This window comes from Triticum aestivum, chromosome 2B (genome assembly GCF_018294505.1).
Source record: "Triticum aestivum cultivar Chinese Spring chromosome 2B, IWGSC CS RefSeq v2.1, whole genome shotgun sequence".
NCBI lineage: Eukaryota > Viridiplantae > Streptophyta > Magnoliopsida > Poales > Poaceae > Triticum > Triticum aestivum.
The window spans coordinates 432,231,574-432,248,000 of record NC_057798.1 but is presented as its reverse complement, the minus strand read 5'-3'; positions in this window follow the sequence as shown (position 1 = coordinate 432,248,000).

The window sequence follows — 16,427 nt, the reverse complement described above, 5'->3', positions numbered from 1 at the left end:
GGTTTCAATATGGAGGACGTGGAGGCGGAGTTCGCCGTCGCCCAAGCGGCCGATATGGCGGAGTAGTAGGCCATCCTGGAGTCCATCCAGAATGAAGCCTATGTGGAGGCCAACCGACAGTTCATCCGACAGGGACGAGCGGCGACCGCCGCGCTCTTCGATGAGGTCGAAGCGGAGATGGATGCGGAGGCTGACGCGGAGGAGCCGAAGCTACGGTTGCGGCCCATGTACCTGGAGCCGGGCACGGAGATAATGGACACTAGGGTAGTTGATCTACGTAGTATGTGGATTTTATCCTGGAGATAATGGACACTAGGGTAGTTGATCTACGTACTATGTAGATTTTATCCTTTTCATGCTTTTGTATGGATTTAAGATTTCTAATATGAGGTATCTGGATGCAAATGAGAAAATTTTAGGATTGGCCGGCCACTGCCCGAGGACATGCCTGGGCGCGTCCGCGGGCGTTTCAGGGTCCGGATTTTCCTAGTCCAGTTGTAGATGCTCTTAGTTTAGACTGGTATAAGGGCATCACCAAAGCTGACTCTTAAAGTGTCAGCATACATTCGGCCGCGCTGTCCAGACCCTGGAAACCATCCAACGCCAAACTCATCCGTCCATGGAGTAGTCCGGACCATGTTTTTCCCACAAACTGGAACCAAGCGTGGGGACTATGTGGGAGTTTGGACACGAGACACATCTGACTCTTAAATCCATGGCCCACCCAAAAGGAAGGCGCATCCCACACTTTTGTAGCATCCTGCATTGTTTCTGCGCCAAAATCCCCCACTCTCTTCTTCCATCATGCCAGTCTTCACCCAATTCCCGCTCTTTTTTCCACATTCTTCTTCGCTCCCGATGTCGATGCATGGAACCGGACGAGAACCAGCCAGAGATGGAGGTGGTGGAGGTGCAGGAGGATCCGAGCATCACGCTCACCCAGAAGATCAACTCGGTGACACGACAAAATCACCGCGTCAAAGCGAAGGCCGCAAAGGAGGAAAAACTCAGGAAGTGGAAGGCCAGCGAAGGGCGTGCTGATGGAGGCCGTGACGGTGGGCGTGCTGGTCGCGGCCAAGGCTGCGGAGCCTCGATGGTGTCGCCTACCGTCCAGATGCCGCCATGGCTGGAGCATTACAAGGTTGGGTACAACTTCGCCACCAAGTAGCTCGATAGGTAGTCCACGACAACCGCCGCCGGGGGTGACTCCCGGATAATTAAGCTACAGTGAACATCTGCTAATGATGCCACATCACGTCGGTTACTGTTGATAAACTCGCAATGATTCGAGACCGATTCAAATTCAAATTAAAAATCACGTCAAACGGTAAATGTTTTCAAACATTAAAACTAAAATGTTCTAAATGTGTCAGATAAATCATACATAATTGTGGTGGAGAAACCAAACTTTGCTAAAGTGTTTAAAGGCTCTAAAATAGTTAAAACAATAGTTAAAACAATTAGATAAACACATATTGAATTTTATAAAATATTAAACTATTTTATTATGGATTAAGAATTACTGTGGCAGTATTATAATTATAAATACAAATTTAGGCACCAGTGATAATTTTTATAAAACTAAAACTAAAACAGGACTAAAAAAAGAGAGAACTAAAAAAATAAAATAAAAGAACAACAAAAGGTTTCCCCTCGCTGGGCCTCGGCCTAGCTGGCCACTGGGCTGGCCAGGCCGGCCCAGTCGGCGCCCCCATAACCCCCCGACTCACCCGTGACCTAGACCGGTCCACCCATCCCACTTCCCCAACGATTCACTCCTCCCCTTCCTTCCCCCGTCTGGATCGGGATCGGGGCAATCGCGCCTCCGACCCCGCCGACACCGATACCGCGCGCCACCCCGCCGCACATCGCCGACGCCCCGAAGCCTGCTGCCGTCACCAAACCTCCCGTGCCTCTCCCTCGCCGGACCTCCCTGCACCTCGACGCCCCCTTCTCGCCAGCGCATGTGAGCGCTCCCCCGTCCTCCCTCTCTCTGCTCGTTGTGGCCGCGTCTGCTTGCCCCATCACGCTTCGGCGAGTTCACATTGGTCGTGCCCGTGAGCCCCGGCCGCGCCCGCGCACGCCCACTGCTGCTCTCTGCCACCGCTGCGCGCGCCTTGCTGCTCCCCTGGACACACCTATCTGCACCGGCGCGCCGCCGCGCCTGGCCACAGCCGCTGCCCGCCCGCGAACTCGCCTCCGCGCACGACTGCCTACTCGTGGCCTCGCCCCCCTGCTCACACCTCTCGCCTCACTCGCCGTTGTCGCCGCCCTCGCCCTCCCGCTGGCCGTTGCCTGCGCGCTCCATGGTCGCTCGCTGCTGCTGTAGCTGCGGTGCTACCTACCTCCGCACCCAGGCGCGCTCCACTGCTGCCCCTGTCCTCTGCTGCCTTCAATGCTGCTACTGCCCCCTGCTACCGCCGCTGGCTGCCGCCGCCGCACCGCACGCATCGGCGCCCCTGCCCCGTGCCCACCTCTAGCCGTCGTCGGGAGCGGCCGGAAGAGCCACACGGCGAGCTCGGCCTCGCCCCCGTTCGCTTGCTGATGTGGCATGGATTAACTTAGCGCTAACCACCCCCATGCCACTGACACTAGACCCCACCGAATAATTAGATTAATTGAAACGTTAATAGACCCCTATTAAATAAAACTGGCACTTATAGTTGGGTCCCACCACCAATTAAACTAGATACTCAAAATCAATTAAACTACTGTCAATGACAACTGGGCCCCGCTGACACTGTTCATCAATGGACCAGTCAAAGTTGACTGGGTCAATTGGGCCCTCTGGCCCCACATGTCATGCACATGCACACATTGCTGGGTAGACTCATGTGTACCCATAGCAATTTACTTGTTTATTAATTCGAATTAAATTTAATTCTAGGATTTCAGAAATGTTTAAAACTTCAGAAAGTCATATCAAATAAACCGTAACTCGGATGAAAATACTTTATACATGAAAGTTGCTCAGAAAAATGAGACGAATCCGAATACGCAGTTCATTCATCCGCCACACGCGCCTAGCATAGTGAACATGGAACCACCCCTCCATTTCACCTGTCTGAAAGTGCCAAACTTCGGGAAAACATTCCCGGATGTTATCCTGATAACCCACAAGTATAGGGGATCGCAACAGTTTTCGAGGGTAGAGTATTCAACCCAAATTTATAGATTCGACAAAAGGGGAGCCAAAGAATATTTACAAGTATTAGCAGGTGAGTTGTCAATTCAACCAGACCTGGAGATTAATTACCTGCAGTAAAGTTATCAGTAGCAAAGTAGTATGATAGTTTTGATAATAGTAGCAGCAGCAATAGTAACGGTAACAATGATAGCAGTGATTTTGTAGCAGTAACGATAGCAGTAGCAGCAATAGTAACTTAGCAGGAATAATATAAGGTAAATTCGTAGGCATTGGATCAGTGATTTATTGGATGATATTCATCATGAGACAGTCATAACCTAGGGCCATACGACACTAGCTCCAGTTCATAAATATAATGTAGGCATGTATTCTGTAAATAGTCATACGTGCTTATGGAAAGAACTTGCATGACATCTTTTGTCCTACCCTCTCGTGGCAGCAGGGTCCTATTGGAAACTAAGGGATATTAAGGCCTCCTTTTAATAGAGAACCGGAACAAAGCATTCGCACACGGCGAATACATGAACTCCTCAAACTACAGTCATCACCGGGAGTGGTCCCGACTATTGTCACTCCAGGTTTGCCGGATCATAACACGTAGTAGGTGACTATAACTTGCAAGACCGGATCTAGAATATGAATATAATGGTAATAACATAAATGGTTCAGATCTGAATCATGGCACCCGGACCCAAAGTGACAAGCATTAAGCATGGCAAAGTCATAGCAACATCAATTTCAGAACATATGGATACTAGGGATCAGGCCCTAACAAAACTAACTCGATTACATGATGAATCTCATCCAACTCCACACCAACCAGCGAGCCTACGAAGGAATTACTCACTCCTGGTGGGGAGCATCATGGAATTGGCGATGGAGGAGTGTTGGTGATGACGAAGATAGAAGACCCCCCTCTTTAGAGCCCCAAAAAGGATTCAGATCTGGCCTCCTGATGAAGAACAGGAGATGGCAGCGGCTCCATCTTGTGAAACACGATAATTCTTTCTTCCCCGTTTTTTTCTGGAAAAATAGGATTTTATAGCGTTGGTTTCAGGGTCTACGGGGCCACCAGGTGGGGATAACCCACCTGGGCGCGCCTGGAGGGGGTGGCGTGCCCTGGTGGGTTGTGCCCACCCAGGTGCCCCCTCCGGTGGTCCTTGGCTCCAGAAATTCTCTTTTATTGTATAAAAATCCTCGCAAAGTTTCATTCCATTCCGAGAACTTTTATTTCTGCACAAAAACAACACCATGGTAGTTCTGCTGAAAACAACGTCAGTCCGGATTAGTTTCATTCAAATCATGCAAATTAGAGTCCAAAACAAGAGGAAAAGCGTTAGGAAAAGTAGATACGATAGAGACGTATCAACTCCCCCAAGCTTAAACCTTTGCTTGTCCTCAAGCAATTCAGTTGATAAACTGAGAGTGAAAAAGAAAAAACTTTTACGAACTCTTTTGCTCTTGTTTCATAAATAAGCTTAAACAACACCCAGGTTTTCAGTAAAAAATATAACTAACCATGTCGACAATAACTCTTAAAAATTATATTCAGTCATTTCAATGACATAATCAACTAGCGAGTAATAATAAGACATCTCAAACAGAAACACGTTGTCAAAACAACCATGATACAATATGACAATAGTGGTATCTCGATAGCCCTTTCCGAGACCGCAGAACATAAATGCAGAGCACCCCCAAAGTTCAAGCAGCGACTAAACATTGTAATTCATGGTAGAAAAGATCCAGTCATGATGCACCCAACATTAGCTACACACAATGCATCAGCATGACATCAGTGCTCTCAGGTTCTGGCGCTTATTTGAGAAGGTGATGACACAACATAAAAGTAAATAGGTAGTCCCTTTGCAGGGGGAAGTAGTGATTTGCAGAGGTGCTAGAGCTCAAGTTTTTAAAACAACGGTAAATGAAATTTTGAGACATGCACCCTTCTTGTTTACTTTGTGACCATCAGTTATCAATATCTTCCATGCTAAACAAATTGGTAGCAGTTCCCAAGCGGTAAAGTAAAGGTTTTTGCTCCATAGAAGTTTTTGTTTGATTATTGCTAAGTTCTTTTTGCAATTTGGGACTGGGAATCCCTATTACCGCACTTTTTTCGTGAAATGGTGAGTGAATAAACACCCAACCTGAGAATAACCTGCTTAGCATGGAAGATACCAACTACCTCCTGTCACTCTATGAACAATCCAGACACACAAAAGGGATGTTTATTTGAAGTTTTTAGAGGTGGCGCATGCAAATTTACTTAGGATGGCAGGGTAATACCACATATAGGTAGGTATGGTGGACTCATCCGGAATAATTTGGGTTTCAGGTTTTTGATGCACAAGCAGAGTTCCCACTAAGTATAGGCGAAGGCGCAAATAGGTTGAGAAGCGGCCAACTAGAGAGCAACAACGGTCATGAACATGCATTATGCATAAGTAATATTGGATACTAGCATGAGTAGGATATGAACACCATGAACATAAATGTCATAGAGGCTATGTTGGTTTTGATTCAGCTACATGCATGAACATGTGCCAAGTCAAGCCACTCGAACATTCAGAGGAGGATACCATATCATCGTAATACATCACAATCATTTTAATGCAATGTTGACATCCAAGATAAATCATTATCCACTCCTAGCTACTTATGCATGGCATGAGAAACTATAATCTCTAATTGTCACTGCAGACATGTTTGATCATAATAGGCTGAATCATGGATACTAGGTTAAACATATTTACAAAAATAGAACAAGTCAAGTTCATACCCGTTTCTTTCTGCCATGGCCAGTTCATCGAATATCGTCATTATTGCCTTTCACTTGCATGACCGAACGATATGAAAATAATAATAACAGTGCAAGAGTGCCATGGACTAAGCTGGAATCTGCAAACATTTTATTCAAAAGGAGAAGACAAGGTAATATGGGCTCTTCGTTAGATCAACAATAATGCAAATGAGATCCATTCAACATTTTCATCGTGGTCTTCTCCTCGGCATGACTCAATAAAAAAGAAAAGAAATTCAGAGAGACACACTAAATTTTTTTTGGAGTTTTTGGTTTTTTGCTAACGAGCAAATAAAAAGGGAAAAGCAAAGAGAAAAACTATTTACACGGGGATCCCAACAAGTAAAAGAAGAACAAGGAAATCCTTTTGGGTTTTCTTTTTAGTGGTACGAAAATTTAAACTAGGAAGAGAAAATCAAAAGGAAGCAAGAAACATATTTTTGGATTTCTCAAAGTTTTTCAAACACACAAGAAGAAAGCGAGAAAATAAATTTAACATGGACAATACAATGAAAAAGTGTGAACACCGACGACTGGAATGAAATGTGTGAACATGAATGTAATGTCGGTGGGAATACGTACTCCCCCAAGCTTAGGCTTTGGCCTAACTTGGTGATCACCAGTCGTAGAAACTGTGAGGTCCAATGTTGAAGTGGTGGGGAGCAGGCACCTGAGGGTCCCATTGTTGAGGTTCCTCCTGTGCCGCAGCCAGATTGTTCCGGTAAGCGACAATGTCCTCATGCATAATCCTATATCCACCCCTGGCAACATGATCAAACAAAGCAGGTGCAGGCAATGGAATAATATCATGAGTTTTCTCACTAAAAACTAAGTTATAAGGAATATCAATATCAGGGTAATCAGCAGCAATAAACTGGTGGTCCTCCATAACTGCTCTATCTAAGTAAACCTTGGGCAAACGATGGTCATCCTGGCATATCTGCACGTTAAAGTGAGTCGCCAAGCGAGTAGCATAAATGCCCCCATGTATTTTACCCTTGGATCTGTTGATGTGAAGGCGACATGCCACAATAGCTCCCAAGCTATAAGTGTTGTCGCCATACAGTGCACGACGTAAGACAGCAAAGTCTAGAGCACTAAGTGCACCCACCTTCTCTCTAGCAAGTAAGCATTTTGTAATAAATATAGCAAAATAATGCACAGTAGGAAAATGCAAGCTAGTAGCGGTGACAATCGATATTCCTCTATTATCCCCACCATCAGAGTACGGTAAAAACTATCAAACTCCGCGGGCCTAGGTTCTACCAAATCACCATCAGAAGGAAGCATGCATATGTCACAAAATTCAGTAAGTGGTATTTGGTGGGTTTCAGCATATAAATTAAATGACACCTGAGGGGGATCATTCCTAGAATAGAAATGAAAGTTTTGCACAAAGGAATTTGTGAGGAGATGATACTGTTCACATTCAGTTGCGATGAAGTCGGTGAGGCCGACATTAGCAGCATATTGTGTGAACTCTAGAAGGATTCCAACCCCTTCCATGAACAGATTATGTGGCCATTCGCACGACCGTAACTTAGCCAACCTCCGGGTAGATGACTCCCCGATAACTCCCCTAGAGATCTTCTTGGAAGCAAACTTCCTAAAGAAACTCATCTTTTCCTATGAACAAAATTCTGAAATTTTTAGTCCACAAAATTTTTCTCAACAAAACTTCACAAAAACGATAGCAACTACTCATAGGGATGTATAGAGGACATAGCAAGCATTCAAACTACTTAGAACTCTAAGAATTCAACATGCAAGCTCATCTACAATAGCACCAAGAGTAGCTAATTATTCAAAATATAAACCACTAAAGCAAAAACTAATTGGACACATGGAGGAGTCACATACCAAGCAAGCAACAATTCCTCGAAACAATTTCAGAAACGGAGCTTCGAGCAAAGAGATCGAAATTCGCGGTTTTCAGGAGCAAGAACATGAGAGAGAGAGAGAGCAATGGTGATTTTTTTCTGGATGAATACGCGCCTGGGGGTCCTGGCACGCCCAGGTGGGTTGTGCCCACCTAGTGCACCTCCCTCTGATATTATTTGCACCGGAAATTCTTAAATATTCAGGAAAAAAATCGTATTAAATTTTCAGAGCATTCTGAGAACTTTTATTTTTGGGTCTTTTTTTATTTCACGGAAAACTCAGAAAACAGACAAAGCATGTCATTTTATTTTATTTAACTAAGAAAAACATAAAACAAAAGGTAGGGACAAAAGGTAGTGCTCACTAAATTCATCAACTTCATACCTCTCAAAATGATCCATTAATAAGGTTGATCAAGTCTTATTAACAACCCTTTTGATTAGCAACTGCTACCTCTTGAGCACTGCGTTGGTTTTCCCTTGAAGAGGAAAGGGTGATGTAGCAAAGTAGCGTAAGTATTTCCCTCAGTTTTTGAGAACCAAGGTATCAATCCAGTAGGAAGCTCCACAGAAGTCCCTCGTACCTACACAAACAAACAAGAACCTCGCAACCAACGCGATAAAGGGGTTGTCAATCCCTTCACTGTAACTTGCGAAAGTGAGATCTGATAGAGATAATAAGATAAGATAAATATTTTTGGTATTTTTATGATATAGATTGGAAAGTAAAGATGCAAATAAAAGTAGATGAGAAACTTATATGATAAAAGATAGACCCGGGGGCCATAGGTTTCACTAGTGGCTTCTCTCAAGATAACATAAGTATTATGGTGGGTGAACAAATTACTGTCGAGCAATTGATAGAAAAGTGCATAGTTATGAGATATCTAGGCATGATCATGTATATAGGCATCACGCCCGTGACAAGTAGATCGAAACGATTCTGCATCTACTACTATTACTCCACAAATCGACCGACTCCTGCCTGCATCTAGAGTATTAAGTTCATAAGAACAGAGTAACACATTAAGAAAGATGACATGATGTAGAGGGATAAACTCAAGCAATATGATATAAACCCCATATTTTTATCCTCGATGGCAACAATACAATACGTGCCTTGCTGCCCCTGCTGTCACTGGGAAAGGACACCGCAAGATTGAACCCAAAGCTAAGCACTTCTTCCATTGCAAGAAAGATCAATCTAGTAGGCCAAACCAAACTGATAATTCGAAGAGACTTGCAAAGATAACCAATCACACATAAAAGAATTCAGAGAAGATTCAATTATTTCTCATAGATAAACTTGATCATAAACCCACAATTCATCGGATCTCGACAAACACACCGCAAAAGGAGTTACATCGAATAGATCTCCAAGAAGATCGAGGAGAACTTTGTATTGAGATTCAAAGAGAGAGAAGAAGCCATCTAGCTAATAACTATGGACCCGAAGGTCTGTGGTAAATTACTCACAACTCATCAGAGAGGCCTTGGAGATGATGTAGAGGCCTTCCATGGTCGATTCTCCCTCCGGCGGAGTGACGACGAAGGCCCCAAGATGGGATCTCGCGGGCACAGAAGGTTGCGGCGGTGGAAATAGTTTTTCGTGGTGCTCCTGGATGTTTTCAGGGTACGTGGATATATATAGGCGAAGGAGGTAGGTCATGGGAGCCACGAGGGGCCCATGAGGGTGGGAGGCGTGCCTACCCCCCTAGGGCGCGCCCTCCTGCCTCGTGGCCGCCTCAGCTGCTTCTTGATGTCCACTCCAAGTCTCCTGGATTGTGTTTGTTCCAAAAAGATCGTTCCCGAAGGTTTCATTCCGTTTGGACTCCGTTTGATATTCCTTTCCTTCTAAACACTGAAATAGGCAAAAAAAACAACAATTCGGGTTGGGCCTCCGGTTAGTAGGTTAGTCCCAAAAATGATATAAAAGTGTAGAATAAAGCCCATAAACATCCAAAACGGGTAATATAATAGCATGGAAGAATAAAAAATTATAGATACGTTGGAGACATATCAGCAACTTTCGTGGATGACTAAGTTACCTCAATGGGGATATGAATGTCCCCAACAATAAGCATTTCATATTCTTTTTAACAGTAGGTAGAGGTAGTTGAAAACTTCCAATAGTGATTGTCAGAGATTTTTCAATAACATTAATACCATCCGCTTGGAATTGTTTCTTCGGAAAGTGCACCGTATGCTCATTACCATTGATATGAAAAGTGATCTTGCTTTTATTGCAATCAATAACAGCTCCTATAGTATTCAAGAAGGGTCTACCAAGGATAATCGACATGTTGTCGTCCTCGGGCATCTCAAGTATAACAAAGTCAGTCAAAATAGTAACATTAGCAACAATAATGAGCACATCCTCACAAATACTGATAGGTATGGCAGTTGATTTGTCAACCATTTGCAAAGATATTTTAGTAGGTGTGAGTTTATTCAAATCAAGTCTTTTATATAAAGAGAAAGGCATAACACTAACACCAGCTCCCAAATCACATAAAGCAGTTTTAACATAGTTTCTTTTAATGGAGCAAGGTATAGTTGGTATTCTGGGATCTCTAAGTTTTCTAGGTACTCCATCCTTAAAAGTATAATTAGCAAGCATAGTGGAGATTTCAGCTTCTGGTATTTTCTCTTATTGGTGATGATGTCTTTCATGTACTTTGCATAAGGAGGCATTTTTAAGATATCAGTCAAGTGAGTACGCAAAAGATTGGCCTTACCATTTCAGCAAAGCGTTCAAATTCTTCATCATCTTTCTTTTTAGTTGACTTAGGTGGAAAGGGCATAGGTTTTTTAACCCATGGTTCTCTTCCCTTTCCATGTTTTCTAGCAACAAAGCCTCTTTTTATCATATTTTATTATTGGATTGTGGGTTATCAAGATCAACAGCTGGTTCTATCTCAACATCATTGTCTGGTTCTTTATTATTTGGTTGAGTGTCTTCATGAACCTCATCATTATCTTTTTCATTATCAGAAGGTGAATGTTCACTACCAGATTGAGTTTTAGCATCAGAGATAGAAACTTCATTATCATTATCAGGAGGTTTTTCTACTTCTGGTTCACTAGAGGCATGCAAAGTCCTATAATTTTTCTTCTTCTTTTTCTTTTTATAAGGACTAGGTGCATCAGCGTTAATTCTTTGAGAATCTTGTTCAATCCTCTTTGGGTGTCCATCAGGATAAAGTGGTTCCTGTGTCATTTTACCTCCTCTAGTTGCTACTCTAACAGCAAAGTTACTTATATTATTGTTCATTTCATCAAGCAACTCTCTTTGAGATTTAGCAACTTGTTCTAATTGAGTTTGAACCATATAGGCATGCTTCCCTACACCTCTAACATCATTTGAGATTCTAAATAGCAAGTCACTTAAGCGAGCAATCATATCAGAGTTGTATTTCAATTGTTTCATAACATTTGCATTGAAGTGGTCTTGCTTTCTAAAGTAATTATCAAACTCATAAAGGCATTAACTAGGATGTTTATTGCGAGGATCATCACTATCATTGAATTTCATTAAAGATTTTACCTCTACCACCTTAGGTGGTAGTGGTGCTTCAAGCCCATGCATTTCTTCAATAGGTGGTAATTTTTTAACATCCTTTACTTTAATACCTTTTTCCTTTATAGATTTCTTTGCCTCTTGCATATCTTCAGTACTGAGATATAAGATACCCCTATTCTTCGGAGTGGGTTTAAGCGGTGTTTCAGGAGGAGTCCAATCATCATAATTTTTTAATATGTTATTCTATAATTCTTCAGCTTGCCCAATAGTTCATTCCCTGGAAACACAACCAGCACAACTATCTAGGAAATCCCTAGAAGCATCGGTTAGTCCATTATAGAAGATATCAAGTATTTCATTTTTCTTAAGAGGATGATCAGGCAAAGCATTAAGAAATTGGAGAGCCCCCCCCCCCAAGCTTGTGGGAGACTCTCTTCTTTAATTTGCACAAAGTTGAATATTTCTTGCAGGGCAGCTTATTTCTTATGAGCAGGGAAATATTTTTCAGAGAAGTAATAAATCATATCCTGGGGGCTACACACACAACCAGGAGCAAGAGTATTGTACCAAGCTTTAGCATCACCCTTTAATGAGAATGGAAATAATTTGAGGATATAGTAATAGCGTATCTTCTAACCATGAGCAAAAAGGGTGACTATGTCATTCAACTTAGTAAGATGTGCCACAACAGTTTCAGTTTCATAATCATGGAAGGGATCAGATTCAACCAAAGTAATTAACTCTGGGTTGACAGAGAATTCATAATCCTTATCATCAATAAAGATAGGTGAAGTAGCAAACTTAGGATCACATTTCATTCTAGCATTCAGAGATCTTTCTTTATACTAGCAGAAGTAGCATCATCATTAACTTGCGACATATCAGAATTAATAGCATGTGGTGGTGTTGCAAGTTTACTTATAACAGAAGGTGAATCTAAAGCGAAGCTGGATGGCAGTTCCTTACCTCCCCTCATCTTAGAGGGAAAAATCTTAGTCTTAGCATCTTTCAGATTCTTCATAGTGATAATTTTATAACAATCCCAAGCGACTCGACAAATATAGCTATGCTCCTCGGCAATAGCGCCAGAAAAAGGTCTTGATAACCCACAAGTATAGGGGATCGCAACAGCTTTCGAGGGTAGAGTATTCAACTCAAATTTATAGATTTGGCACAAGGGGAGCCAAAGAATATTTGCAAGTATTAGCAGCTGAGATGTCAATTCAACCACACCTGGAGATTAATTATCTGCAGCAAAGTGATCAGTAGCAAAGTAGTATGATAGTTTTGATAATAGTAGTAGGAGCAATAGTAACGGTAACAGTGATAGCAGTGATTTTGTAGCAGTAACGATAGCAGTAGCAGCAGTAGTAACTTAGCATGAACAATATAAGGTAAATTCGTAGGCATTGGATCGGTGATTCATTGGATGATATTCCTCATGAGATAGTCAGAACCTAGGGATACAACACTAGCTGCAGTTCATAAATACAATGTAGCCATGTATTCCGTAAATAGTCATACGTGCTTATGGAAAGAACTCACATGACATCTTTTGTCCTACCCTCCCGTGGCAGCGGGGTCCTATTGGAAACTAAGGGATATTAATGCCTCCTTTTAATAGAGAACCGGAACAAAGCATTAGCACACGGTGAATACATGAACTCCTCAAACTACGGTCATCACAGGGAGTGGTCCCGAATATTGTCACTCCAGGGTTGCTGGATCATAACATGTAGTACGTGACTATAACTTACAAGATCGGATCTAGAACATGAATATAATGGTGATAACATAAACGGTTCAGATCTGAAACCATGGCACCCAGGCCCAAAGTGACAAGAATTAAGCATGGAAATGTCATAGCAACATCAATCTCAAAAAATAATGGATACTAGGGATCAGGCCCTAACAAAACTAACTCGATTACATGATGAAATCTCATCCAACTCCTCACCAACCAACGAGCCTACGAAGGAATTACTCACTCCTAGTGGGGAGCATCATGGAATTGGCGATGGAGAAGTGTTGGTGATGACAAAGATCGAAGATCCCCCTCTCCGGAGCCCCCAAAAGGACTCCAGATCTGGCCTCCCGATGAAGAACAGGAGATGGCGGCGACTCCGTCTCGTGAAACGAGATAATTCTTTCTTCCTCATTTTTTTGGAAAAATAGGATTTTATAGCGTTGGTTTCAGGGTCTGTAGGGCTACCAGGTAGGGACAACGCACCGGGGCGCGCCTAGAGGGGGTGGCGCACCCTGGTGGGTTGTGCCCACCTAGGTGCCCCCCTCCGGTGGTTCTTGGCTCCACTCCTTTTTTATTGTATAAAAAATCCTCGCAAAGTTTCATTCCATTCTGAGAACTTTTATTTTTGCACAGAAACAACACCATGGTAGTTGTGCTGAAAACAACGTCAGTCTGGGTTAGTTTCATTCAAATCATGCAAATTAGAGTCCAAAACAAGAGGAAGAGCGTTAGGAAAAGTAGATACGACAGAGATGTATCATATCCCTCTTCGTCTGTATCACCGAGGAATGGATAGGTCACCCCTAGCACCGCGTATTGTCATGTTATGTTTTGCGATGCTTTGTTTGCTTGCTACCCCTTGAGCTTGCATTGGTTTTCCCTTGAAGAGGAAAGGGTGACGCAGCAAAGTAGCGTAAGGATTTCCCTCAGTTTCAAGGACCAAGGTATCAATCCAGTAGGATACGACGCACAAGTCACCGAATACCTGCACAAACAATCAAGAACTTGCAACCAACACGATAAAGGGGTTGTCAATCCCTTCACGTCCACTCGCAAAAGTGAGATCTGATAGAGATAATAAAGTAATTTTTTTGGTATTTTTGATGTATAGATTGGAAAGTAAAGATTGCAAAATAGTAAATGAGATTCAACAACATGGAAAAGAAACTTTAATATAACGGAAAAGAGACCCATGGGCCATAGGTTTCACTCGTAGCTTCTCCCGAGATAGCATGTATTACGGTGGGTGAACAAATTACTGCCGAGCAATTGATAGAAAAGCGCATAATTATGATGCCATCTAAGGTAATGATCATGAACATAGGCATCACGTCCGTGTCAAGTAGACCGACTCCTGCCTGCATCTACTACTATTAATCCACACATCGACCGCTATCTAGCATGCATCTAGATTATTAAGTTCATAAGAACGGATTAACACATTAAGCAAGATGACATCATGTAGAGGGATAAACTCAAGCAATATGATATAAACCCCATCTTTTTATCCTCGATGGCAACAATACAATACAATACAATACAATATGTGCCTTGCTGCCCCTACTGTCATTGGGAAAGGACACCGCAAGATTGAACCCAAAGCTAAGAACTTCTCCCATGGCAAGAAAGATCAATCTAGTAGGCCAAACTAAACCAATAATTCGAATAGACTTGCAAAGATATCAAATCATGCATATAAGAATTCAGAGAAGAACCAAATATGTTCATAGATAATCTTGTTCATAAATCCACAATTCATCGGATCTCAGCAAACACACCGCAAAAGAGTATTACATCGAATATATCTCCAAGAACATTAAGGAGAACTTTGTATTGAGAATCAAAGAGAGAGAAGAAGCCATCTAGCTAATAACTATGGACCCGAAGGTCTATGGTAAACTACTCACGCTTCATCGGAGAGGTAATGGTGTTGATGTAGAAGCCCTCCGTGATTGATTCCCCCTCTGGCAGATCGCCGGAAAAGGCCCCAATATGGGATCTCACGGGTACAGAAGGTTGCAGCAGTGGAAAAGTGGTTTCGTGGCTCCCCCTGATGTTTTTAGGGTATAAGAGTATATATAGGCGAAAGAACTAGGTCAGTAGACCTATGAGGGGCCCACGAGGGTGGGGGCGCGCCTACCCCCCTGGGCGCGCCCTCCTGCCTCGTGGACGCCTCGTTGCATCTCCGACTTCATCTCCAAGTCTTTTGGTTTGCTTTCGGTCCAAGAAATATCATTGTGAAGGTTTCATTCCATTTGGACTCTGTTTGGTATTCCTTTTCTGCTAAACTCTAAAATAGAAAAAAACAGAAACTGGCACTGGGCCTTCGGTTAATAGGTTAGTCCCAAAAATAATATAAAAGAGCTTATTAAAGCCCATTAAACATCCAAAACAGATAATATAATAGCATGGAACAATCAAAAATTATAGATACGTTGGAGACGTATCATTGCTCTGTATTTACTGTTTCTTCCCCCTCTTCTTCTCCAGTAGACCCTGAGACTGATGCTGATGCCCCTGAGTATGACTACATCGACGATGACCCTTCCTTCTCAACCGAGCTTCCAGGCAAGCAAACCCCCTTGATCAACTAGATATCACCCACTCTCTTCTCTCGTTCTTGCATTAGGTTTGCTACTGTTGTTGATTCGATAGCTCCTATTCTGTTGCATAGCCTGTCTTTATTGCTACAATTGTTGATACCTTGACCTGTTATCCTAAATGCTTAGTATAGGATGCTAGTATTCCATCAGTGGCCCTACAATCTTTTCCATCTACTATGCTATACTATCGGGTCGTGATCACTTCGGGAGGTGATCACGGGTATATACTTACATACATACGTACGTACGTATGTACATACATACATACATACATACATATACATACATACATACATACATACATACATACAATACAATACAGGTTACATGATGTGACTAAAGTCGGGTCGGCTCGTAGAGTACCTGCAAGTGATTCTGATGTCAGGGGCTGAAAGGACAGGTGGTTCCATCTAGGTAGTGGTGTGCCTGGGTTCCCGACGGCCCCCGAGTGTTACTTTGTGGCAGAGCGACAGGGCAGGTTGTGACCACCTAGGAGACAGGTGGGCCTGGACACTGGTCGGCGTGTGTGGTTACTTCAAAATAACACGCTTAACGAGATCTTGGTATTTGATCCGAGTCTGGCTACAAGCCTATACGCACTAACCAACTATGCGGGAACAGTTATGGGCAATCGATGATGCGGTATCAGCCGAAGCCTTCTTGACGTCAGCGACAGAGGGCGCGCGCCGGGTTGGACCGTGCAATGCAACTTCCTTTGTAATG